We start from the raw sequence: 25,936 nt of genomic DNA, 5'->3' as shown, positions 1-25,936 counted from the left end.
GTTTGATTGGCCGGCGGTGTGAGCGCAATGAGGTGCGAAAACTCTGAAAATGTTTCAAGGCCGAAAACATGGCTTTTGTTTTTGCGCGAATTCCCCATCTTCAAATGAATTAATAGGGTATGTAGATTTGCCAGATTTCCACGAAATTTGGCCAAAATGGTCATCAGATATTAATGCATCAAAGTGTGTCAGGCTTTTACGAAATTCACAATATTTTTCCCGTGACGTGTTAACATATGACGCGACTTCAAAAATTTTCCATTGTCCATCTTTAGGATGGGTTTTTCTCACAAACCAATAGGAACAAAGAAAAAGCCTGACACACTTTTTTGGCCTATTATCTCCTGATTGATATTGTTCAGTCTGTTTGGTTGTGTGCCTTTATGTGAGAGTGGGTAATTCAGTTAAGTACATGTCTCTAGTATTGAGTTTGCAGGCCTCTGAGCGCTTATGTATCCAACAAAGTAGAAAAACAATGATATTTTCGCAAACTTCAATTTATTAGCTTTACAGTGATATGTAGTTTTCTGTGGTTTTATCGAAATCAGCATGCTAGACTTCACTGAAGGCACTCGCGAAACATGGCAGTAACCTTAAAGGTCAGTTTTCAGAGTGTTTTAATACTTGTTGAGAAAAACAAGCCAATCAAGATGCTCCATTCAATATAAGCAAAGGAAAACCTCAGAGAAAGGTTTATATTAACGGATTTACCTTTATAACTGAAATTACCTGTTACCACATGCACCATGGTGAAAAACTCTAGAATGATTTGCCACCGAAAATACCATTAACCATTGTGTTTCATGCAGGATTTGTCCCACTTTTTTTACTCATAACCTACTCCTATTTAACTGAAATTTATTCTCTTTCCTGCAAAACAAAGCAGCTAAGTTGATATTCGATAGATCACCTCACTCCTCATCCACTGATGCATTAACAGTCTTGAGATGGCTGAATCTTGAAGAACGTAGGAAATGTCATCGATGTATATATGCATACAAGTGTACTAATGGCCAACTTAATCATTCTTTGGACATTGTAAGAAAGAGTGATATGCACTCCTACAATACGAGCAATAACGATACTATCAAGCTCCGCAAAATTAAATATAATTGGGGAAAACATCGTTCACGGTACCACTGTTTCAAAGACTTTAATGAGTTAGAAAGAACTGTAGGAAACTCAGCAAGTTTTCCAATTTTTAAGAAGTGTCTTTTTTCTGCTTTTTATAATTATGTATTTGTTTTTAATCCTTGTAGTGTGTATGTTGTAATTATTTTTATATCTCGATTTTAGCTTAAATTTTTTTTTATATTTTAATTGTATCATATATATCGATTTTAGCTTAAATTTTTTATATTTTAATTGCATCATATAATATACATCTAGTAATAGGACCTCTATGTAAACCACTCTTGTGATGGAGCATCCTATTAAAAGATTGTTATTATTAAATTTCTTCGAATATGCAAATGTAGTAATTGGTGGATGTATGTTACAGAACACTACTCTCTTTCCTTTTAGCTTATGATGGAAGGGTCATTGGTAACGAACTGCAGAGAATTTGGAGATGCATGGTCCAAGTTATTACCACAGATGTGGAATTTCGTTGTTTCCAACAATGAGGAAACCCTTGAAAGATATGACCTAAAAGAAGTAGACTTGGCTGAAATGGAGGAGGATATGTTGTGTGCAAATGTGGTTAAATGCTGTGTAACATTCAATTAGACTGCTTATTTATAATGGACCCTTCACTAGTACAGATTAATAACTGTGCACTTTGGTTCCCTCAAAAGAGACATCCTGTTTGCAAACATGACCTGAATTCAATAAAATCGATCACTTGCTGCACAGGCATGGTAGTTTAGTGGTCAGAGTGTTAGTGGTTCTAGGCTTGGCTATTCCCTATACTGTTGTGTTGTTTCCTTACACAACAAAATTGACTTCACATTGTCTCACTTAACCCAGGTATGTAAATGTTTGACAGACGGAATAACTGCTGGGGGTAACTTTGTGATAGACTAGGTTATGTCAAAGTTCCCTTCATTGTTATGATATTACATTTTGCCTATATAATTATTTTCAACAGATGAAAAGACATCCATGGTCATTTCATGTATTTCATCTGCATGGGGAATTAATGAATGTTTTGCCAAAAATATACATGTAAGCCATATGAGTATAATTATAGTGATATACATGTATTGTTTAATATATCATCTGCAATTTATTTTTCATACAGAATTATGTTTAGTGTAACTGAAAATGTATAAAACAATATGCATTTGTTCACAGAGTGGAAGGGCTGAACAGAAAAGATTTGGCTAAAGGTCATGTAAAACAGACTACGCACAGCAAGGTCCGTGTGCCATGGCCAATGGCTAAATAACTTCCCATCCAATGCAAACTAACTCAGTCAAAATGTATTTTTTCATACCAATGTATCAATATTTTGAAAAATGGCCTAACAAGGCTTGAAAATTTGTAATGAAAGTTTAGGTGTGTTGGCACTGGAAATTTTTTGTCTTGTATCAGTCTATGAATAAATTGCCTTTGAGTAACTAAAGCAAAGTATATTTGCATCTGCAAATGTAAAGCTCATTGAAATAATAATTCACCTAGTTGGTTTTTTTTTTTTTACAGAATGATGTCAGCTTCAGTGATTTTGTAAAAGGATTATCTGGAGATGATCACCTCATCATTCCAGATGGCGATTTTGAGGAACCACAACTTTTTGTTGTCATAGACAACCAAGTAGTCATGGAGTTAAACTCCTATAGGAAAGGGTTGTTTTCGTTTTTTGGAGTGCATTTTGTATTTAATTTAGAATACACAAAGAAACTGAAGCACTGTTTTTGTTTTATTGAGGAGTACATATTTGGTATTCCGCAAAAGAAAGGACAACTGAATACAGGAAAGGTGTAACTGCCCTACTAGGTTAATGTGCAATTTAAAGGGAAGTATCACGGGGATCTGACTTTTATGGCGAAAATGGTGCAACAACACCTTCACTTAGTTACAACATAATTTTATAGCAACAAGAAAAAAATTCATTGACCTCTTAAAAGTAAAAGAAATGAAATGAAAAGGCGAGAACCGGCTTGAAAACAGTTAGCCTAAATCTTTTAAGTTGTAGTCTATTCTAACCTAGTCCATCTTTTGACGAAGAAACTCATTGATAGTCTTTAAGTACACTGCAGTGGCAATCTTAAAACAAATTTTAGCACTACTTTCAAGTTCCGTTAATAAAAAATTTTTTTTGGAGTTTTTGATATAACACTGAATGCCTGTGATACTTCCCCTTTCACAGTTTCTGCTTGTTTGAAAAAAAAAAACTCATTGTGTAAAAAGAAGAACTGTTGGGAAATGCAACACAAGGAAATATTTCTTGGTGTTGCAGGAAATGGTTTTGGAAAACTGTTTTGCTTATGTCTGGATATTGCTTTTTGTACCTAGGTGAAACTTTCATTTTGTGTCAATTCATGATCATGAGCTTCATGAAACCAAGAAACTGTCAGTTATTCCCCTCTTACTCTTCCAGTGAGTTATCTCAGATGTAATTAGTTTGGTCCTCTGCTCAATAATGCCATCTACGCATCTCCTCAATTTATCTATCTCATAAGTTAATTTTGTCTCTTTCTCTTCAAATGACTTTTTTGCTTCCTCATCTTTGCACCTCACATCACCACCAACAGACACGTATTCCAAATCCACCACCTTTCTTTAGTTGTATACTTCATGTTTACGTTGAAAAATCCCAGTATATAGCTTATCTATCTGCAATAGGTCGTTCTTTAGACCAGCAGTTATCAAACGAGTGTGGTATACCTTTTTGAGCCAAGAACGTACAGCAGAAGACATTTTAAACCCGTTTAGTTCTGTAAAGTTAATGAATACTCCTACCAGTTCAGCTCACGCTCTAAAAATCTGTTATTTAGTCGGTTACCTTTCAAATTTTAAATTAGCTCAGCGCCTCACGACGCCTCACTTAAGCGGAAAGACAAGACGGTTCAATCGGTATAGGAGATTCTACAAGGTCAAATCTCTCGTGGCTCAAGTTACTTGAGCTCAATATTATTTTAGGTAAGAAACACTTATATTAGACTTACCAAATATTATTGCAGTTAAAGGCACGGACACTCCTCGAAATAGACTGCTCTCCAAGGTACAGGTACTGATTAATTATAGACAACAAAAAGCAACCTACAATGGCAAGACACGTAGGGCTCAGCCAAATGGTATCATCATGGCGTCGAAACGTGTGGAAATAGGTCACGTGCTGCTCATTTGCAAAATTTCCCGTCCCTAACCTCCTACGGATATTTTATATCCCCTCCCTCCCTAGGGCCTATTTTCTTGTCTGCCTTCTGAGCTCCTGAAGAGACAAGGCATTCAACTTTTTGCTTATACTGTGGTTGTTTATTGTTTTAAATAGCATATATGAGCTCATCTTTTCAGGTATCCAAATTTTCAAAGTAACGTTAGATAAGAATGCTTGACGCATCATTGTTGCAGCTTACACCTGAGGAAACGCTTGAAATCAAGGAAGCCATCCAGGCTATTAGGGCTTATGAAGGGGACCAGGAGCTTAAGGAGAAGGAAAGGAAACTAATTGAGATGGAGGCACGAATGCAAGAACAAGAGCTCTCAGTTATCAAAAAAGCAAAGAAAATCAAGAAATCAACTATGGAGGCCAAGCGGGTGGCTGCCCAACTCCGATTAATGGCTGGTCAGCTAGACCACTTGGCAGATCAAATTATAATAAGGGACAGCGGTTTATACATATATTTTTAAAAAAATAACAGATCCTGTTGTTAATTTTCAGAAAAAATCAAAACTTGTAATCAGATGCAGAAAACAATATTTATTAATAACAGATGCAAATCACCTGTATTGTTCTCATTATTTATTGGCTTTCATTAGCTCGTCAGCTGCCTCTTCCCTGCCTTATCTTTGGGGGATTTGCCATTCATTTTTTCATTCATTTTTCTTTGATAAATCTAAAAATTTTAACCATAGTGTATAATTATTTTTTTAATAAGTTTGGCCTTAAAGTGTCATTTAAGCGTAATAGTATGACATCTAGGTCCTATTGATGCGGCTTGGGCGTAGTTGCCGGCTTCCCCTTCTTGCTCTTTCAAAGCTGATATCAAATCAGACTAATATGAACGCGCAGACGGGGTGTCTTGTTCACTAAGGTCGCTTTTAGGATATCGGAGGATCTGCATCATAAAGAATGTAGAAGTCATTAGAAATTTGCCAGTTAATTCCATAGTAATTTTCTTTTAAAACTCTTAATAAATTAAAATAAAATAGTTAACCAATAAGTAATAAATTTAAATATTTGGTCCCTAAAACTCATTAATCAACAATAATTAATTAAAATATTTAATGCCTCAAAAATCTGTTTTAACTCATAATAGTAGTACATAGTGGTCCTTGTGATATAACATGAACATAATTGCTACTTTCCCCCCTACTATTACACAATCGATATGAAGTAACATAAAATTTTAATACACAGACAAAGGGCCGGGATCTGTTTTTTATAGTGTGAGTGGGGCTTCTATCTTGGTACAGGGATGTTCGGTGTACCAGATAATCGTTAGCGCTTCGGGTCTGTTCGGTTTTTTCTCCATCGGTCTATGCACAAACAAGATAGAAAGACAGGAAGGGACATTAAACTATTGTATGGTTACTGAAATCCAGAAAGAAGAAAAAAGACAAAAAATCTGAGATAAAATTATAACATTAGTATTAAGGTCTACTGTCACTGAACTGATGTGTGTTTTTAACTATTGTATGGTTATTGAGCTCCTGAAAGAAGAAAAAAGAGAAAAAAAATCAAAAATCTGAGAAAAAAACTATAACATTATTATTAAGGTCTACTGTCACTGAGCTGGTGTGGTTTTTGAACTATTGTGTGGTTATTAAACTCCGGAAAGAAGAAAAGAGTCAATAACATTAAGATTAAGGTCTACTGTCACTAAACTGAGGTGTGGTTTTTGAACGCCAAAAAGAGAAACAAAAGACATAAAACTCATAAGGTCTACTGTCACTGAACTGAGGTGTGGTTTTTGAACTATTGTGTGATTTTTGAACTCCAGAAAGAGAAACAAAAGACAAAAAAATTTTATTAGATGCAATTTTATCTTTGCCTACCTATTTAGTGCCTGAGATGTTGATCCACCAGGTCTCCCAACCACATAGGTCTTATAACTGTACCATACTTTATAACTGACTATAAGATAACTTGAATATTACTGAATCCACTGATAAAAATTGATTCATTTCATTATAGGCCATGGCCCAAAAAATTGAAAGACTTACTACAACAGTTAGTCACTTCATTAACATTTTTGGAGACAACCAAGTTGTTAAGCGTCTATACAAGGCAAGTATCTTTGACTAGATGGTGCGATAAGAACAAAATAATGAGAAAGAACTAATAGTGACCTCTCACGCGAAAACGTACACTAACGGCTTTCCATTCAACGGATGAAACGCACGGCTGTCGAACGGGTAAGAAACGGCCTACAAAGCCGTTTGAAACAGATAAAACCGAACAGCTGATAATTTATTCCGAACGGATTGGTATGACGGCTGAACGACTAGCCAAAAATTTAGAATGGATGGTAATCAGGTCTGAACGGCTAAAAAAAATTTCGAACGGTAGACCTGAACGGCTGAACGGCTCGTCAAAAGTTTTGAACGGATTGTAATCACGGCTGAACGGCTAAAAAAAATTGCGAACGGTAGACCTGAACGGCTAAACAGAACGAGTAAAAATTTAATATTATTTCGAACCGATGGTCCTGAACAGGTAAACGGCTCGAGTAAAATTTCGAATGGATGATCATGCACGGGAGAAAGGATCGTCATGACTGGCTGCGAACAAAACAGACCAAAGATTTATGCTTATTACTTTCGCTACGCAAACCGCTGGCTAAATGCTCACCTTTACAGCGAAAAATGCCCTTTAAAATACCGCCAAATGCAAAGTTTACTTGTCACGGCGTCGCCCGACGGTCATGGTTGTTTGCCGAAAACATGCCACCCAGTCCATTGTTTACTAAAATTAAAATACATACTCTTTTAATACTGCTATTCAAGTTTTTTTTCCTTCTACTTCTAGCAGCTTCACTTGTTATCACAATGCTAACCCACACTAACTTTTTTAGACTTTCAAACAGTTTTTAAAATCAAAGAAACTGCAAGGATACATTGTTGTTGCTCATTCAAGCATGACTGAGATGCTCTGCGAAACTGGCCAAAATTTGCATAGAATTCTAAACAGCCGTGACAGGTAACGCAACATGATTACAACGGCCAATCCGTATCAATCACTTGGACATGTGGGCGCGTTGTCGTGACAACTACACTGTAAACTCGCGTGCCACTCGTATTCGCAATTATCAAACTCTAAGGAAAGACCATGGCGGAATGCGAGTTAGCTGATAACTTACTCGCTTTCAAAGGACGTTTGCACATTTCTTTGCACAATTGTCTGACAGACATCACGCGAGTAAAATATAAAACGTGGAAGATTAGATCTGTTACTGACGGTAGCTAGCACAAATGTGACAACTTTTGGTAAAAGATCTCTTTTATATCTAATACCAAGGCAAGCGGATCCAAATTCTAGTATCTTCATTGGATAAATGGAGAGTAATTGTTTTAAAGCTTAGCATATCAACAGCCTACGAAGTTGTTAATTACCAGGTCGCAAGTCATAAATTACAATATCAATGGCCCTTCAAGTGTGAACTTGTGATTTTTTCCTAGCAGCGTCATTAACTATTATTCTATAAAAATTAATATGAAAGTGCTCATTGAAACGAAAAAAACAACAGGACAAATATTTATTTACAGGTGTCAGTCGATCTGATTCAAAAACGTTACTAACAGGCGTCGGTCTGCATTGACAAAATAATTGTTATCGAATATCGAATGCCGGTCATTTAGACACTTTGCCGCAGGATTATCTTTGGCAGGGCCTTAGATTGGTGACAGGCGTTTGAACAAGTTGCAGAAATTCTACAATAATTTTATTATGGCTGTTTTCAATTGAACAGGTCATGAACGGGTGAGTGTTTTTCGCCACGCAGAATATAAACAAACTTGCTCTAGACAAACAACAAAAAAAAGAGCGATTGAACGCTTTGATGCTTTTAAATAAAAACTTGCTATGTCATCACAAATGAAAAACGCGAATAGACACAATGTTAAAAAGCTCAAATCATGATGAATAAATCGGCAACGGTAAGTATTTTTGAATATCGAATTATGAATGGAAGTAAAGCCTGCATCATAGCAGATCCTTTTGAAACTAATTAATTGCGTAGCGTCACGTCGCTCGAGATGTCACGCTTCTCATGATTCTCACCCGTGCTGGCCAACTAGAAACAAACCCTCGCTTTATAGAACTATGCCATAGTTCTACACTGTTCTTTGCAAAAAAATCTAAGGCCTTTTAAAAAATGACGACAGTTTTGCTCCACGAAAAATAAATCATCAGATAGTTGACCGAGTCGGGTGACCGAGCAGATGTTGGTCACGTGCTAGGCAACGAGTTTGCACGTGACTCAAATTTCATTCGCATCGGTAACCGAAAGATCAGAAAGCGTTACTGGTAAAACCCTTTTTGCTTCGTTTGGTAGACTGTTCCCCGTGATTCTGGCAACGGGTCATTAAACGAGATGAATCGCCACTTCCATCAATTGTTTCTTAGTAGTTTAACTAGGATCAGAGGAACACGTTTTCGACTCAACAATTGTGGCAAGCGAGTGAAACAGTATTGTCGCGTCGCTCTGTGAGACGTTTTTCAGTGGGTTCTGAATTTCGCGCTTGGTTCGAGATCAATGTTACGTTACGGCAAGAAAGCAACGAAGCATGGCTAGAGCAAGATTTCGCAAACTACCATTTTGAGTCTTCGTTTCGCAAACGACCGGCCACAAGGCATTGCATTAGGCCATTTAAACACCCAAGGCGTTTGAATGAACGGTGCAACTAACTGAAGTTTTGAACGGGTGGATAATTTTTTTGAACGGATGACCAAGTCGTTCGAACGGATTCAAATTTTTCTGAACGGGTGCCACAGCCGTTTGGACGGATAGACAATTTTTCTGAACGGATGGACGATTGCTGTGAACGGATGACCAAACCGCTCGAACGGATGCAAATTTTTCTGAACGGGTACACTAGCTGTTCGAACGGTTGGGCAATTTTTGTGAACGGATCACACAGCCGTTCGAACGGCTTGACTTCCGTTTTGAACGCATCGCCCAAGCCGTTTGAACGGATGCAAATTCTTTCTGAACGGATGAGAAACGGCTTGTGAACAGTTATCCGTTCGAAAATGGCAAGCCGTTAGTGTACATTTTCGCGTGAGAGGTCACAATAATTTAATTGAATAAAAATAAATGACCTGTAAATTTAAGTGAATGCAAAATTAATTTCAACATGACCCGAACTGATAAACCCACTTAATGCAAGGCCCTGATACCATACTGAGAGATTGAACTTAAGTCTTGATTGATTATTTCTTGCAGTTTTTTCTTTCCAGGTTTTTATCCCTCTCTTAATAATTATACTCTCAATGATGTTGATTATGGTTCCTTGTTATTTAGGAGAACAAAAGCAATAACTTGCGATCAGAAGGAAGAGGGCACCAACTGTACCAGGATTTCACTTCAGACACACCTGGCAACCTGGCAACCTTGCGATGTCTGCAAGTGTAAGTACAGCTGCCAGTGCACCAGTTGCCACTGCCATCTTGAGGAACACCAAAGACCTCAAGCAGTGCAACAGCTGTTGAAAAAGGTATTTATAAGGCACCTGTTTTTGAAATTAAATTAAAACTAAAAGTAACTGTCCGGTGTTCATTCAGAAGGTGTCATAAAATGGGAGTTTTGTCCGATTGAACACCGGACAGTTACTTTTAGTTTTAATTTATTCTATTTCACACCTTCATTTTACGTATAAATTATCTTTTCTGTTACATTCTTTACTTGAAAATGGTGCCAGGATGACACCAAAACGTCGTTCCGTTTTTTTGCTCATTTTTATAGTTAATTGCATTTCTATATTTAATCTGATTGCCAAATTGGTACGATAAAGCTAGTAACAAATCTCGAAGGAATTGTTGAGTTCTTAGAGAACCTCGGAAAGCTGTACTGTGCATTCTCGGTCATTACAAGAACCAACAACACGAGAATTGTACACTTAAGGAAGCACACCAGATGGTCGAGGCAGTTTCCTCGTACTGCAATGGAACCATTGAAAACGTGAAATCACGTAACTGTATAACAAGCACAACCAATGGTCCACAGGGAACCATTTCTGCAAAGAAAGCTGTATCCCTCAGTCTGTCGGAGAAGGGGCTAGAGAGGCTAGATAAAAACATTGACATATTGAGTCCAGGATTGTCTATTAAGCCAGAGGTTTGCTTGACAATTCAGGTTGAAAATGTTCACGCTGTCAAGGCGCATTGAAATTGAGATGACCTAGAGGAGGATGACTCATGCTATTTATAACATAGAGCAAAATTACTGAATGCTGATTGGTCAGAACAGAGGGCACTTTATTCTTACTTTTCCTTTCACCGAGGGCACATTACTCACTCCTGATTAGTCAAGCGGCGAAAATACTTGCTCCTGATTGCCTTAGCAAACCATTTCTACATTTAGTTGGTTTCTTTATTTTGTGCCGCGACGATTTCATTCAGGCTTTTGTGTGAAAAATAATTGGAAATCAAGTGCTACACTTACAACGGATCACCAGCATTTTTTTTCCTTTGGGATAAAAATGGGAGAAAATCAAGCGTGATATTATGATCAGTGATCAGGTAAGTGGAGGTTTAAAGATGATTGACATAAAATCTTTTCACAAAGCACTTAAATCAACCTGGGTTTAAAAAAATATTGGGACAAAAACAACCTTGGAAAATGGAAGCTGATTTTTTTTATCTCGAGGTAAAAGAACATAGTTCCTGTTATGAAGACGAGACTACCATTATTGGTCAAGTTACTTACAATGAAGCGAAAGATGAGCTTCTTGTATTCTGTGGAGTCAGTGGCGATCAGCATCAGTGCCTTCATGCCTTCAGTGTCTTGGTTTCTGATGGTGAAGAAGGCTACATGTATGCCATAACATCAGCATTTAAGAACTACAAAATTGGTACCTACGCAAGAGCAATTATCTTGAATCCTCTCCATCTAAACCTACCTCGCCTACCTGTGTTAATCATGCCCACATGTAACAAGTTTGACTCGGACTTTGTCTTCAGACAATGGCAAGAGGCACAAAGGCTATATGAGGCTGAAATTGAGTCTGTTGTTGGTCCCTTGATCGGCAACAGTTTGTGATGGTGATTCCAGGAGGAGGAGGAAGATAATGCTCCAGCTAGGTAACAGTGAAGTCGTGGAGTACAAGTTTCAACCAGTATCCCGTGATTTGGTATTCGTGTTTACATGTAGAAGAGAAGATCAGCCTAATGGGAGTTATGTGCTCTGTGGATTATGCGACCAAGACTACATTCACAATCACAAGAAGCTACTGAATCCTTTTGACCATGCAAGTCGAGTTTTGACTATGGGGCCGTACCTTGTACACATGAACCACCTCCACCTAGTCCACGAGACCTTTCCCTTAGATGACCATGTCCTTCCCTAAAGTGAGACATTGTCTTGAAAGCGTGGTGAATGGAAACGGTGGCAACCAGCCTCCTAATCCAACTTTACTTGGCACAAAGATGTATCTATTAATAAAAGGGTATTACGTTGAGATATTCTGCAGCTGTCAGACGCGAATCAAGTACACAGCCAATGTTACCCACTTCCTTGCTATCTGGTACAATTACGTACAACAACATCCCAAGTTAAGCCATATAGAAATTATATCATGTGCGAGACCTATGTCCTCATTTCATGCTACTTTGCTGTTCTTATCTCCTACAGGCGCGGCAACTTCACACAGCAAGAATGCCATCTCGACCTCACTGGTTCGGACTGGGTAGCAATCACCACAATTACAATTTCTTTTTTGATCTTGAAAGAAGTACATCCTATATGATTTGGCTGGAAAAGATCCGGTCTGATCCCAGGGTACCAGAGTTTGCAAAGCCTCACCCTAACCAAGAAAGTATTTGGGCCCGCCAATATCCAGATGGTTTTGCAAAAGTTCGTTTGGACGATTATCCCACACCTGAGTTGGTGGTAGACGCATGGAAGGAAAGCATAAAGATGGTTCAGGTGCTGGCGCATTCCTTTGGTCTGGCTCGCGATGATCCTTGTGGTAATGTGGTGTCAATTGATGACAACAACGACGCCAATCATGGCAGTCATAATTGCGAAGGCAAACGCATGGAGGAAGCTGATTGGCTTTATCACCTTTACGGTATCCAGGAAGTCGGTTTGAAAAGGTAAGACAGACCACCATACCAGCGTTAGCGATAAAGATGACATAACAAATTATGCCACCTGTCTTTCAGGTAATGTGTAATGATCCTACTATTCTGTGTATAAATTAATGCTGCTCTCTTATTGGCTACGTTACTCACTATCTATTCTATTTTAGTATAAATCTACTAGTGTTCTATCACGAATGCCGTTCTCTGATTGGCTACGCTACTGGCTATCTATTCTGTGATAGATAGTGAGTAGCGATTTTCAACAAAATGGCGCCTGCTTCTTCGCGTTTTCGAAGTGTCTGCGATGAGGAAATAGATAATTTACTTGTTTAGTTTTGACCGACTAGTAGATTTATACTAAAACAATTAGATTATTCGCTCTCGATTTCTATGCGTGATAGAAATCTCGAGCTCATAATCTAATTGTTAAGTAGATAGTGAGTAGAGTGAGTACCTTAAAACTGTGCAGTCGTCAACAAAATGGCATCCGCGTCTTCACAGTGTCTGTGAAGAGGATTTGGATAATATACTAGGCGAGGAAATTCCAGAAAAAAAAATTGCCACGAAATTTGGAATGAAGATATTTCACGGTAAGAAAAGGAGTTGAAACAAGAGTTAAATATCATCCACAGTAACAAAACAGTGCGTATGTTACTTTTACAGTTGTCAGCCTTACCAGATAAGTGACCGCAAGTACCTGGTTTGGGGGCATAAAATTTTAATAAGAAATTCTATTGAATTACGAACTCTCTTGAAGTAACTGCCGCTATTTCCGGTTGTCACTCGCTTAGGGACCTGAAAAACGCTCGTGTTTTGATGATTGCCAATACACGATGGGCAGTCGATGGCTAGTCAATGCCCCACAAAGTTTTGGTCATCTATCCCTTGATAACCTAGTACTGCAAGCCGCATGGGTGTGTTTTTTCCGACCTCTGTTGGTCAAGGTTTGAATGGCGCACTAATAAGCAAGTGATGCATCTGTTATCGCCTTTCAGAACAATCAAGCAACCAATATTTCGCTTAGCAAAGAAACTGTGGGTGGTAGTTATGTGACCAGAAATACGCTTTCTGTGTGGAAGCGGATATCCAGATTTCCCTAATTACGCACATTTGTTTTTGGGGGATGTGCAAATACCGCATTTAACCTTAAAAAAAATAACAATAATAAAAACAAAAAAAACCAAATTTTACTTGAGATACCAGTAATTTAAAACCTCAACGGGACGCTTAAGAATTGAAGAATTGATCATTGTTGTAAGATGGTTGACATGAGATCTCTGTTTGTTAACATCATTTGACAACTCATGAAGCATACCAGACCCAAACGGTGATCCACGAGTTGGTGCGCAGGAATTCCAAGATGTTCAGGTAAGTAGGATAAATGTAGTCATTCTTTAAGACTTTTATTATTAATATTTGCTGATTATGTCCTTGAGCATTATAAGTATCATATCATATGGTATTCGTGTCTTGGCTCAACGGGGTCGTAAGGCCAGGAAAGGATGCATTTAAAATACTGGCGGGGTGTTTGAGTGTTTGAAATGATCAAGGTTTCGGGGGTGGTTTATTTGATCAGTTTACAAAGTGAATTGGGTTTTTGTGTATCAAAAACCGAATGACTCTTAAAAAGTGATCTATCATTAGAATAAGACTGTCACCACATACATTATTATTAACTCTGTTGCACGTTCATCTTGCCGAAGAAACATGTGGATTTCAACAACACAACAACTGCTGTTTTAATTCTGCTGTTCTAGTTCTAATGGACAAAGGTCGTATTCATACAATTTTTTGAGAAATTCATACATTAGGCCGAGACTGCGAGATCAAGTGGGAACGTGTAAGTGCCAGTACTGAAATACCCTTTAGGAACGGAAACAGGAACGGGGAATCTTTAAACACTGTGGCTAGATATGCCTGGCAGCCGGGCACAGTCTTGAATAGACTAAATGCCCGGCAGTCAGAAATTTTCATCGGATTTCTATTGAAATCATGATAAACAGTCTTGAGAGTATTTGATGTTTTCTTGAAAATATCAAGCGATTCTAAAAATTATTTTGGTTTTATAGTGGACGAATTTTCCAAGCGCGAGCGTGATACCAGAGGCACGATTTCAAAGCCGTGTAGGTCACGCTGGTTTAAGAGAAATTGGACTCACCCAGTTTGAGTTGAGATAACTTCCAGATTCGTTGTATGGTTGCAAGTGATTTGCAACACTTTTTTTTTCTTTTCTTTACTTTACTTCTTGGAAAGTATTACCCCAACAGAGGCCGGCAGCGGTCGTGGCAGGTCGGGCATTACCTCATGTAAGCTTGTCACGATGTTTTGTAAAAACTGGCCGGAAATAATACAACACGTGAGGTCAGTTTCATAGATCAGAAGTGTCAGATGCGATTCGTCCACTATAAAACCAACCGCTTGATTTTTCCAAGCAAACATCAATTACTCTCACCCCGCTTAAAAGTTATTGATACATTTAGTTGATCTTGACAGCTCTAGTTGCTTTTTTCCAAATGGAAAATCATGTTAATGTTGTTGTTTAAGTGCAATGTATATGGCTCCAGTAGATCAAAAGCGGAGTTTTAAATTTGACTGAAGGGAGTTAATTTTTGGGCGTTTTATTTTGCGGGTGTTTTTTTCTTCGAGAACTAATTATTGCGGATTGAGGTCAATCCGCAAAATCGCAAAAATTAGAACCCGCAAAATTTTCATGCTACACGGTAAGCGGTCAATCGAAAGAAGATCTTCTAAGAAGCACTCGACATTTAAAATGGTGGAAATTGGAGAGTTCCTGGCGAAGGAATCATGCTTTGTTTGACAGTGGAACCACGATGATACTGAGAAGAGGTCATTCATAAATTATTACGTTATCGTAATGAATTTCCAGTACAACCATCAGTAGCGCAACACATACGCGATCTTCGTGAGTCAAACTTTTCCATTAGCAAGGATAGTTTTATCAATCTGCGGAGCATACAATTGGTATAAATGAATCAGCCACAGCATCCGCGTAAATGCCAGTATAGGCATCTTGTTTGATCTATATCTTTGATTGGCGCCTGTTTGTCTCAACGGTTGTTTCATTGTACACTGGATAAACTCCCGCAGAATAATGCTTTTTGGTCACTGCAGAAGACCTTCAAGATACTAGCTGGAGCAAGAATCTCCATTTTAAAGATTATTCACTCCGGCTTTAAAAGGTTTCCGCTTTCTTCATTTTACACATTCCCTGTTTTAGTGTTACCGTATACCTTCAGAGGTGTCTCGTGTCCAAGCAATGTAGCGCGTCCGGTTTAAACTGTAGATACCTAAACCCCTATATCAAATTAGAGTTTATAGAGCTGGCTATCAAACTATACCAATAATTTTGAAATACTGTAAAACTATTATCGAATTCATAATTACCTCTGAATACGAGTGTCCAAATCACCTTTAGAAAGCTACTGAAGTCAAAGCGAATTTTGTTTTTCGTTAACTTAAATTTTGTTAACGCTCAATGCGACGAGTTTCAACGCGATTGATCGATTGACGATTTTAGCGCACACGCATAGAAATAGAAACATTTACATTATAGTTACACTACAATCACTCACAGTCCGGAAAATTTGATGGGATATAATGTTGCTCAAACAATCTTAAGCAGTTTAAGGATTCGATCGCGTTTTTCTTCTTTTTATAGGCGAAGAGATCAAGTGCCGCGAAGTTGAAATGTTTGTGGCAGGCTGTGCTGCCTGCCTGGCGATTTGTGGCATCCTGTTCGCGATTTATCACTATGCCTGCATCCGTGATAAGAGGAGGGTGACAGCAAAGTGTAGACATCTCAAAGAGATGTACAATGAAATGCAGGATAAGCTCACAGAGCAGCTTAAAAAGCAGCAAGACCAGCTTGAGGTAGGGGGTGGGTCGGGGGAAGGAACTGAGGATGAAGACAAGGGGTACCAATCCGGGGGAGGGGGGGGGGGGGGCGCCGTAACAAACAACTCAATTTCAGAGTAAAGTGTACCGGCCTTTAAACATCAAATGTACCAAAGAAAGTCCAGTACCCCAATATCGCGAATCTAAATTAGAATTAACACTGGGATAATTTTGCAACGAAATCACATCAAATTAAAGAAATACGTACAAACAAAGGCACCTTGCTGAGCTCTCCTCCTCGGGTTTAGTCTCCCCACAGGTACCCCAAGCTCTATGAGAGATATTGGCTGTGACCTTTCCGAGTGTTGTAATTAGAGCGTCACGGCGAACATTGGGTATCCGATTTGTATGAAAAAAAAAATTCCTGCTTCAATTTAAAAATACCAATAAAAATTTCTCTACCTGAACTCCCTTGTCTGTTGCCTTTCTTCTTCTGAGTTTTCCATTCTGAGGTAACTATTAAACTAAATGCTAACAGAATGAACTCTTACTTTGCTGTCACTTTCGCTGATGTGGAGTAAAAGGTGCAAGATATGCCGCTGTTCTCAACAATATAGTCGCTCAAAGCTCGGTAGCCTTGCCGACAGTCGACAGGATACTTTTGGCGGGATTTTGTACCGTGCATTTCGTTGGTTTGCATGAAACGATGAGTTCTTCAACAAATTCAGAGTCCCCAGAAGTCAACAAGATAAAGTTATCTTCTTATACTTGTGTTAAGTCCTTTTCCGTCGTTTCTACAAGCATTAAGTTCTGAAACATCCATTTTTTGAAGATCACACTTCTTTGATGAGACGTGCAGGAGATCATAAACCTTATTTCAGTTCAAATGTTAGCCCTTTACATGGTTAAAATATTGTTCACTGAATGCGGCCAGGTAGAGTTTACAACACATTTAGATGTTCCTTGGTAGAAGTATTGTTTAAACAGTGGGTCAGGCTGAATGAAATTTATATTGTACATTTCTCAGCCCGAGGTTGGTTCAGCTAGGGAGTCCTTGATGCAGAATTGTTTTTGGGATCTCATCCCTGTCTCGATGGACAAGCACAAGGTATAAGTTTATAGCAAATATCAGTAAAAGATTTTTAGTTTGTTCGTTTTCATGACGATATTGATGATCTTCGACTTCTTGGAAACAACGCAGAGCTGATTAATACACGGGAAATTCCTCTTTGTACTATTCTCCACCTTAAAGGCAAATTAAACAATTTGAGCGAAGGTAATATAGCCTCTCCAGTTGTTGATACATGTACATTTACTAAAATTGGTTATCCAGGCTATAAATTATTAACCTTAACTATTTGCCTCAATCTTTGATTGTCTGTACACTGTAATTAACTTACAGCTGTATATTATTTAATTATTAAATGTATGTAGCTATTATTTAATAATTATATAGCTATTCCAAACATTATTTGGTCTTGTGTGTTTGCTGACTGGTCAATTTTAATTATCTAGAAAAAGCCGTCAAACCACCCACAAAGGAAGCTCAACAAGAATTGTCAAAAAAGCAACTAAGTTGTGCAAGACAAATCTAAGTGCGCAAGTGGCAAGCCATGCATGGAATATATTTAACTTCACAATTAACCATAAAGTGAAGGAGCTATCCACTCAAAACAAGGTACATATATTGAAATTACGGAGAACAGTATTTAAGTGATAGGTTTTAGCCAAAGTTTCCTCACCTAAAGCAATTCCACCACTTGTTAAATTCAGCATTTAAAAGACCAGTGGTATGAAAGGCCTACCTCTATAACCTGGACAATCATTCCTTCAAACTATTTTTCAGTTTTGGATTGACTTAGAACCTCCACATAATTCCACCAAGTCGGTTAGCATGATGTCACTTGTCCAATATTTTTTCAATTATAGCATAAATGATGTCAATTATCCAATAATAAAATAATTGGACGATCGACATGTTGTCATGCCACAATGGCTTCAGAGGGCGCCAAAATGGCTGCTCACAAGCAAATTGAATTTGAAACTCAACAACAATCTTGACAATTTATTGACATAAAAATATCATTAAAATACTTAAAAGGCAACAAAAAGACATCATTTACTTTTTTGGCCTTATCTTCTGAGGAAAAAATGTCAAACAACGTCCAATCGCAGAAATTGGCCAAAGCTTTACAGTAAATTTGAACTCACAAGTATGAAAAGAAGATTGTGTGATGAAATTTGGTTGGAACGGATGCTTAAAAAAAATGCTGAGCCTCGACTTTGTAGAGGACAAGGAATTTTGTGAAGCCAACCATGTTTTTGTAGCATAATGCATAAGAACTGAAGCTTACAATGTAATTAATTAAGGAGTGAATGAGGGAGTAAGTTTGTCATATTTTAGCTCTGAAAATAATTTGAATAAATAATAAAACAATATTAGTATTGAATTAGGCTTTCATATGATATGAATTATACAGCTCTTGGAGGGTGTTATCCGCATTGGCTAATAACTCACTCCTCGATCTGCATAATTCTTCATTCATGTATCATACTCAGCCTCATCAAATAATAGCTAAAAGTTCATTTTGTTAGGTCCTGAATCTGTACATGTATTCCTTTAGTTGCCAAAAACTTGGGAGTCAATCAGGTTATGGAAAAAAGTGTTAACCAGCTGGCAAACAAAGCAAGTATCTTTCTGCCACAGTTAATTTATTTTTTTTAATGCGGAATAAATGGAATTGGATTGTTTCTTAAAAAAAAAGCATGTCTGTTGATCACTGGTACATGTATAGTTACTGTATGTACAAAGTCCAACATGAATTGTACAGTAAAGAACATGCCACATTTAATGATCCTTGCTGGGGCAAAGGAAGATCTTTGTTTTGTTTTTGTTTGTATGTTTTTCTTTTTTTTAATTTAAGTACATTGTCACTTAATAATTTATTTGTTTAAGTGGCAAGGATCAGGTGTACTGAAAATTTGTCAAGGAACAACACACGATGAAAGTAAGACAAACATAGCATTGTGCCAATAAATTCTAGATGATAAGGAAGTGAAGACCCTATATGGAGTTTTCTGTGTAACATGATATGATGTGGAGGGAGCTGTGAAGATGGAGTCTGTAAAGGCCAAATGACATACCAGCAGCATCATGAGTTCCCTGAGAAAGCTAACTGCTTACCAGAAAAAGGTGAAATATACAGTACATGTTGCAAATCTCCACTCGACATTCTTCTGGAGAAGGAATTTGAGATGTTGCGGAACGTTCTAGCAGCCAAGCGAGTAAAAGAAAGTAGTTACAAAAAGACAGCATGAAAAAAAAAAATTAGGCTTACCCTACTGTTGTGTTCTGAGCTATCAATCCAATTCAGAGCAAGTCAACTGTGAGTATGTTTTACACCTTTAGATCGTGATTAATAAGTGTTGTCGATATTAATTATTAAATGTGAATAATGATTTTTTCGTGGTCTTTTGCTAGCTGCTCAAGTTGCTAAATTCTGAACAGTCTTCAGTCAAAATGTGTCATCTGCAGTTCAGTTTGGTCGAGGTCGGTCTACCATGATTAAGAGCCAAATATTTCTGCATCTGGCCCAACCAACCAACGAGTCAATAAGCATTTAACACATGGTGAATTTAAAAAAGTTTTCCTTTCAAATTGCCCCACGGGTGCTGGGAAGTACAGTCTTCTGAGCAGGACCACATGGCCTTTTTTGGCCCCTCTCGAGAAAATGCGTAAGGCCCTATATGCATTATGTCCTCACACAGGGATTTTGTAGGTACTTTTGTATTTTAATCATTTGAGAAATACGATTATTTCTTAAATGCACAATCAGTCAAAAGTATCGTTAAAAGTAGACTGATTTATGGTGCCTAAAACAACTGTTTTCTTTACAGATGATAGTACACCTGGAAAGATGAGGAAGAAAGGGTATGTTCCTTGTACTACAGAAGTGAAAGAGGCTGTTTTCCAGCATCTTTGGAAGTTTATCGAGGAGAAAAAACGGCTGCCGGGGAAAGCTGGTTGCACAAGGTTCAATTAGAAGGGTAAAAGTGAAAAACACCTGGATTTAGCCAACGTGGTTCAGGTTGAAGTATGGTGAAAACTTGTCTGAGACATTCCTGATTCCAGGTTCTACAAACTGCTGTATCAGTCTGGTCACCAGGGTTTCTCTTGTTCAGTTTGGTACTTGGAAGTGAGAGCCCTGCCACTGCCTGTTTCAACCATGCCGAAACCCACGAGCCTATAGAAATCTGTCCACGGTTGTACTTGCATTTGGGGCCAAACATTGATTCATCGATCTCTTAAGTCTTCTCTGCCGCCGAACTTGATATTGCTGTGCATGATTTTCATGGAGCATATGTCTCTGAGTCCCTGGAGGATTGTAACAACTGTATGGAGTGACACCCCTGACAGCAAGGATACTTTCTTGTTGGACACTTCAATCCACCCCAGGATGATGATGTAATTACGCATGTTGTTAAATTGACCCAATGGAGAGTATAAAAGCTGTAGATTAAATCAAAGGTATCATTACAAGATTAGAAAATCAAAATGTCTCAGCGCATTCTAAAGAGTATCCTCTGTGGCTGTCCGCACTAATTTTTCATTGTAACAACAAGTGTGGTGTGCGTAGCGGCGATAACTGCCAGTGTTCCTGTACGGAGCGACCTCAGAAGAAGAAGAAGAAAAGAGTTGTACAGTCCTCCTCTCAGTCCTCATCTGGAGCTGAAGCCTCGTCCGATACACCAAGCTTCAAGGAGCTCCGCAGGTTATAGGACAACTTGCTCAGAAAGCACAAACATGTTGGTTTAGCATTGTGAAATCAGCAGAAGCAGTACGGAGATCAACAGAAGGAGTTGGAAGAGTCAAACAAAGATGCGGAAGAGCTGGAAAACCTTGTCCAGACGAAGTCAGAGGCCATCAAGATCCTCCACACCAACTGGCGCAGGCCAAGACAACGATTGCAGAGCTAAAGGCAAAGGTGGAAACACCACAGTAACAACGAGCAACAGCAGCAGCAGCAATCGGGTTGAATCAGCACACACAGCTTGGCAGCTATCCATAACCGCCACCAAAACGTTTTGCAAACCCTATCAGAAAATGGCTGCAGCATGGCCATTGCTTTTAGACTGACCGGCTGTCCGAGGAGCACCCTTAGAGATTTTGGGGCCGTGGCAGAATTAAAGCTGGTCGACTAAAGGGAATATGATCTCGTAATCCACAACGTGCAAGGGGCATCCGTAAAAGAACTTGAGGCAGTATGCAGAAAACGGCTTTGATGCCACTTACCAGTAATGGCAAACATGAGGAGGGAAGGGAAGCTGTTGCCCCTCAAGTTCGAGGAAAACTTCTATGAATAGAGTCAGCACTAAACTCCTTACAAACGACTCCTTTAGGAGCCACCAAATTTGAAAAAGTAAATAATCAATAATAGAGATAAAAAAAATAAAATATTAGTGCAGGATAAGATACAATTAGAAAAATACACAGCGGTCACCTCCGGCCAACTGAAACTTTTCTTTGCTAAATGGCAGAATTTTGCACATTTTTGTTAATTGTATATATAAGATCGTTTTCTGTAAATTTCCTGTATCTTAATTTATGTAGTATTTGTAAACTTGGTTTTGTGTGTTGTAAACTTAACATTGTAATACTATGCAATATTTCTGTTATATTACTATCTAATATCTTGTTAACGATGTAATATTACTATCAATAGCTTTATGTTAGTATTGTAAAATGTATTATTACAAATACCCTTTGAAAAGAAACAAAATAAAGATGATTTAAAAAAAAAACAATAGAGATGAAATTGTGAACTTCACGTTATCACCGCGTTGAAATGAAAGCGGGGTTAGGGCACAGTTACAGGGTTGGACATAACGGCCGGTCAATGGAAAATGTCCGGCCTGATTGGGGATGTGACCAGTCAAACGTTGGCCTTGCGTGTCAAGTTGACCAAACACATTCGATCATATTGAAATGAACTGAAGTTTCCATGCTGTTGTTTACTACCAGTATACACCTCGCTATATTGTGGAACTTTGATCTAAAAAAAGGAGGTTGAACTGAACTGAATAATACTGTTAACTTACAATTCACAAATTGAAAGGACATCGGGTGCAGGGTTCGCAAACTTTCAGTCTCAAATTAAAAATGTTTACCCTAAGTGATTTTTAAGTTGTCCGTTTCCTCTTGCATACAAATAACTGAATTTAGTTCCAAAGCCCGGAATATAACAGTACAATTTAAAGGAACTATAATTAAAACAATCTTTCACTTCGCAAGTTTATCCGTGTTCTATTTGCTGTGGCATTTTCGAAGTGTTACCCTGCAGCATGTGAAATGTGAATGCAAAAGTGACAACAATGAACATCAAATGCGTGAAGTACAACATTCATTGATTCTCTCACGTTGCCAGCGTATAGAGAATGACACTCACTCATTTTCTATGTTAATGAAAAACATTCTAATTAAAAAAGGTGAAGAAACATGTTACAGAAAAAATGTAAATATTCCACTTCAATTACAGCTGCACGAACGCAAATCGCACGCTACGATATGGCTGAATAAACATAGCATGTGCTGATAATCTTTAACACATTTGATTCTCTCAAATGCATCGCAATGTTTCCAAGTGATGTGATTGAAGACTCCTTGTGTGAAGTGAGCCCTCGAATATCTTTAAGTCTGATGTAAGTTTTCCAAACAGCCCTGCTGTGAATAACATCATACCATTTTCTGGACACAAGCATTACTGTACAAATTCTCTCAGCTTCTAAGAGATAACCGAATATCAGGGCAAGCACCAAGTCTGGAAGAGTGTTAAGCATCTTAACTTTCCAAATGTTTAGTAATGCTTTGGAACTGAATGGTGACTTTAAACCTACCACTTTCTCCTTGAAGTGGAATTGTGTAATCCTGGTGTTCGACTTTACTTACGAAATAGCTCGGGAATGGTTGTACAGGGAGGCAGTTAGTTGATGCACGATAAGATCACAAGATTAAATAAACTGATAAGTAACATATTTCAAAGTTTTATTACAAACAAACACCATAATTTCCGACACGGTCGTTTACCCCGCCCAAATGGTGACAGGAAATGGCAGCCTGCTAGCATACCCGTTGCATAAACCACAGTTCTGGCCAGAAAAGAGGTTCAGTAACTACTTATTTTTCCTGAGCATTTGTTATCAAAATGATTTGAGATTGCAATGGAATGTATCAAGTTTAGACGAAAAAGCATAGGATGTAAAATTCCAATTTGCAACGTCTGATCAGTGGCCTGTTCTACCGAAACGCCGCGCTACAGGATAGAAAGCTATATGGTCGGAAAATGTGATGACTGTCATGTCAGTAGCCACAAACGAACATTTTCTGAACATTCAAGTGCGGCAAAGCCTTGAAAATCCAGTCTGTCCTCTCTTTTTCAACCCGAAAAGTGAGACATTGGAGTATCGTGATTATCGAGAAAGAAATGAGCTACTATAAAAGGTATCGCACCTCATGCCTCCAGGGACGTTTTTTCACTCGTCAAGGAAACTCGGCTGCATCATGTTGGTCGATACTATTCTTTACAGTTGAAAGCAAAGGCGAAAAGCGCGAGAGAAGGCAAAAGTGGATAAATGCATGCCAACGCGGTGACTCGTTGGTGTGTAGGAAGAATAGTTTTATTTGTAGCCTACACTTTGTTGGTGGAAATGATCCAACGCTGGAGGATCCTGACCCAATATCCGCTGTTGCACGTAAGGAAATGGTAAGTTAATCTACTTATAATTTTACAGAACAATTTGTCGTTTAAAATTATTACTCGATACCGTGCGTAGGTGAATGATGATCACGTACATCTGTAAAATTTTTGCCCACGCTAGCTAGGCGGTTCAAGTTCCGGTTAAGAAATATCTGTTCCATTTCTTTATTTAAGACTTTGAACCTCGAACAGTTGCAGATTTACAATGTCAAAGCAGAGGAATATGAACGACTTTAAGGCCATGAATGTTGCGGAACTTAAAAAGTATTTGCAGGAACGTGGAGTTTCAGTGAGCGGGTATTTGAAATCTTCCCTGGTGGAAATCGCCTCTGCAGTTGAAAAAATGGTTTTGCCAGTGGATCCCAACTTCGAAAAGGATCAAACAAAGGATACAGATAATTTAATAATTCATGATATGCAAATTCCAAATCCATTTTCCCTGAAGACCGTGAACAACTTCAACTCGTCGCCGCCCTTTGGGTTGTACAATATTTTTAACCACTTGGTTTACTATTCTACTGAGTACGACAAGCAAGGACTAGCCGCTTACAAGTCATTTGACGACTATCGCTTATTCAATGATGGTTATGTGGAATCCTTGCTTACTTGCTCAGTTAAATCAAGAGGGCGTTCATGTATATGTAGCCAAAGTGCGACTATTCATGAAAATCAAAACAGACGAAGGAAAGGAGTATTACGGCTCTGGTTCATTCTTGAGGGTAGAGGTGCGAACCGAGGCAGTGTACTTCAGACAAGGTGCAAGTTAAAAGGTGGTCGGGATGGGGGATGTAAGCACATTGCGGCTGCCATGTACGCCTTAGAAGATTTATTAAATACTCGTGGCAACAGCAGTGTAACTAGTGGTCCCTGCATCTGGACCAAGAGACCAAGAGCAAACACTCAAGCCTGCGAAGTGAAGGATTTGGTAATCGAGAAAGGCAAAAAAACCATCTTACAAAAAAAGAAAACGTCAGCACACGTACGTTCAAAATATTGACGTGGATGTCCGTGCTCCTGAAGACACAAATCCACCAGATGAAAAGTACCTTAGAACATTCACCGAAAAGATGTGCCAACTTAATACTAATAAACCTGTAATCTTGCCCTTATTCAAAAAACTTCATTTCACACCAGAGGTAGATACAGATTTTAATGACGAACCTTCTGATTCAACTGCCAATAGACCTGAGACTGGTATTATGAATACTAAATTGCAAGAGATTTTAAAAACTGATCCCAGTATTTCAACTGAAGAACTATTGAAGTTGTTGTCATTCAGTGATACAGAAAGGGAGTATGTTGAGAGTACCACCTCAAAGCAGTGGCAATGTGAGGAATGGTATCTACACAAGGCAGGCTTCGTAACAGCTTCAAAGTGCAAAAGAGTCTTCACCCGCCAGGAGGCACTCGAGAAAAATAACGCTGAAAATGCCACAAAGTTGGTAGAAGCTATTGCCTTGGCCAAGACACCTCACATCCATTTAAAAAAGCAACATGAAATAGAACCACAAAATGCCAGGCAGTGGGGCTTAATTATTTCATTTCACTCTCGAAAGGTTTTCTAATTTCAAAGTCAAAGCCTTTCCTTGGGGCAAGTCTAGATAATATTCAGAAATGCCAGTGTTCCACTGATTGCCCAGACAGAGTTATAGAATACAAATGCCCCTGGAAACACAGGGATCTTGACCCAAAACAAGCTTTCCTAACCCCAGAAATTGGTGGCATTAAAAATGGAAATTCATTTGCATTGAAGTCTACTTTACAGTACTACTTCCAAGTTCAGCTTCAAATGTTTGTAAGTGAGCTGACCTTGTGTAACTTTGTTGTGTGAACCAAGAAAGGAATCTTTACTGTTGAGGTGCCCTACAACCCAAGCTTCATGTCTAATGTATGTGTACAACTCGAGAAGTTTTGGACA

General features: G+C 38.4%; 3 pseudogenes; all 3 read left to right on the top strand.

The window, feature by feature from the left end:
• The first annotated feature begins 10,946 nt into the window (after positions 1–10,946).
• Positions 10,947–12,425, top strand: LOC146484250 (uncharacterized; annotated as a pseudogene).
• Positions 12,426–20,819: 8,394 nt separating this feature from the next.
• Positions 20,820–21,628, top strand: LOC146484249 (uncharacterized; annotated as a pseudogene).
• Positions 21,629–24,223: 2,595 nt separating this feature from the next.
• Positions 24,224–25,875, top strand: LOC146484248 (uncharacterized; annotated as a pseudogene).
• The last annotated feature ends 61 nt before the right edge of the window (positions 25,876–25,936 follow it).

Source organism: Pavona decussata, unplaced genomic scaffold (assembly GCF_977016875.1).
Source record: "Pavona decussata unplaced genomic scaffold, jaPavDecu1.1 SCAFFOLD_36, whole genome shotgun sequence".
Classification (NCBI taxonomy): domain Eukaryota; kingdom Metazoa; phylum Cnidaria; class Anthozoa; order Scleractinia; family Agariciidae; genus Pavona; species Pavona decussata.
This window is presented reverse-complemented; position numbering and strand designations above follow the sequence as displayed.